The 2,500-nt window shown below is 45.4% G+C and overlaps 1 protein-coding gene across 12 annotated transcripts in view; it reads right to left on the bottom strand.

Moving 5' to 3' along the window:
- The window catches only part of LOC135093766 (uncharacterized), a 101,603-nt gene that overhangs the window by 68,602 nt on the left and 30,501 nt on the right, over positions 1-2,500 (bottom strand). The gene's annotated exons all lie outside the window — the stretch shown is intronic.

The raw sequence follows: 2,500 nt of genomic DNA, 5'->3' as shown, positions 1-2,500 counted from the left end.
CCTCTTCCTTATTTTCATTTCCCTCTCTCTCTCTCTCTCTCTCTCTCTCTCTCTCTCTCTCTCTCTCTCTCTCTCTCTCTCTCTCTCTCTCTTACTCTTTCATTCGATTTTTCTTTTGTCTCCCTTCATCTTACTTTTTCCTCTATTCTGTAGCTTAAGAGTAGTAGTAGTAGTAGTAGTAGTAGTAGTAGTAGTAGTAGTAGTAGTAGTAGTAGTAGTAGTAGTAGTAGTAGTAGTAGGGGACACAGGGGAGGCGTGGGAGGGGAGGGGGGTGGTCGAGTTAGTAAACAAACAAAAGGCGGGGGGAGGAAGTAAGGGGGTCACGCATTCACAGGTGTCTGGTAGTGGTGGGGATGGGGGGGTTAGAGGGGGTGTTGGGGATGGTGGGGGGATGGGATGAGGGTGATGTCAGGGGCGGCAATATTTTAAGCGTAGTAGGGAAGCTGAGGAGGAGGAGGAGGAGGAGGAGGAGGAGGAGGAGGAGGAGGAGGAGGAGGAGGAGGAGGAGGAGGAGGAGGAGGAGGGGCTGTATAATGTACACCTTTCTATTGTTTTCCCTCCTCCTCCTCTTCTTCCTCCTCTTCTTTCTCTTCCTCCTTATTCTCCTCTTTCTCTTCCTCCTCTTCCTCGTCCTCCTCTTCGTTTTCGCTTTTTTTTTTTAGTCTTTTAATCTTTCCCTCTTTTTTATTCTTTCTATCCGCCTTCTTTTGTCCATTTTCCTTCATTCTTTTGTGTGTTTTTCTCATTTTCTTTCCTTATTTTTCTTTTGGTTCCTCGTCTTCCTTAATTGTCCTTGTTTTCATTTTTTTCCTTTCCCCTGATGATTTCTCACTTTTTTTCGTTTTTTTCTTCTTTCTTACCTTTAGTTCTTGTTAAATTTACATATATATACTTAGTTTGTATGTTATATCCTCCTCCTCCTCCTCATATTTTCTCCCAGGTAAGGTACACACAGGTATGCAAGTTAAAACACACACACACACACACACACACACACACACACACACACACACACACACACACACACACACACACACACACACACACCTCAGATGGCAAGGCAGATGTAAACCAGGACTCGGCCAGGTAAACTATGCAAAGACCCAGTTTACCTGTAACATGAATCTGACTAACAACTTGAGTGATAAAAAAGAGGGGGGAAAAAAAAAGGAATAGAGGAAAGAGGAGGAAAAAAAGAGTAAGGAAAGGGAGATGAGAAAAGTGAATGTTGTTTATGGATATTACGTGTGTGTGTGTGTGTGTGTGTGTGTGTGTGTGTGTGTGTGTGTGTGTGTGTGTGTGTGTGTGTGTGTGTGTGGCTAAACGATCCGTATTCTCAAATGAGGCGGTGTGGTTAATTAGCACTGCTCGTTGTGGTCGTGGTAGTAGTGGTAGTAGTGGTGGTGGTGGTGGTGGTGGTGGTGGTGGTGGAAACCTTGTTCTTTCGGTTCAGTTTACTGTAAAAGTGTAAATGAAAGCGAGTCGAGGTATTGGCTGTAACGGTGGTGGTGGTGGTGGTGGTGGTGGTGGTGGGCGGTTGCGATGACGACAGGGAGAGAGAGAGAGAGAGAGAGAGAGAGAGAGAGAGAGAGAGAGAGAGAGAGAGAGAGAGAGAGAGAGAGAACGCAAACACGATAAAAAAAAAAAACAATAAAACAGAAGAACACACACACACACACACACACACACACACACACACACACACATACACACGCGCGTTTCATACACGTTCCACACATGACGCAACGAGTGACGTAACATCATGACGCCCTGCATGACGCGCTGAGCCAATAATACCCAGTCATTCCAGGAAGCTGACGTGAGGTGAGGCTCTGCTGACGAAGGCGCCGAAGAGGGAGCGAAGGAGGGACTGAGAACGGAAGAAGGAAAGGAGCGTGAAAGAGGAGGAAGGAAGGAACGAAATGACGGAGAAGCAAGAGTGTAAGAGAGCGAAGGAGGTGGATGAGAGAGAATATAAGAGAAGGGGGAATGAAGGAGGTGTAGTAGAAAGAGTAAGAGAAGAAGAGAAAAAAAGAAAAAGAAAACGACAAAAAACAACAGAGGAAGGGAAAAGGAAAAAAGGAAGAAAGAAGAAGAAGAGGAAGAATAAGAAAACCAATCAAGAGGGTTCCTAGAGATCGATAAGGACCCGTTTTCTTTGCCTATTTCGAGCCTCGGAAAATTATTAGCGGTCCCCTTCGTCTAAAGAAAACGGGCCGCGATTACTTTGGAAATAAAGAAAATGGATGTAGGTTAGTAGGGAGGAATAGAAAATGTGTGATCTCTCTCTCTCTCTCTCTCTCTCTCTCTCTCTCTCTCTCTCTCTCTCTCTCTCTCTCTCTCTCTCTCTCTCTCTCTCTCTCTCTCTCTCTCTCTCTCTCTGCGACACCGTGTAATGTTTGTGAGAGAGAGAGAGAGAGAGAGAGAGAGAGAGAGAGAGAGAGAGAGAGAGAGAGAGAGAGAGAGAGAGAGAGAGAGAGAGAGAGAGAGAGAGAGTCAA

Source organism: Scylla paramamosain, chromosome 43, assembly GCF_035594125.1.
Source record: "Scylla paramamosain isolate STU-SP2022 chromosome 43, ASM3559412v1, whole genome shotgun sequence".
NCBI classification, from domain to species: Eukaryota; Metazoa; Arthropoda; class Malacostraca; order Decapoda; family Portunidae; genus Scylla; species Scylla paramamosain.
The sequence above is the reverse complement of the archived record's forward strand: the minus strand, read 5'-3'. Positions and strand labels throughout refer to the sequence as shown.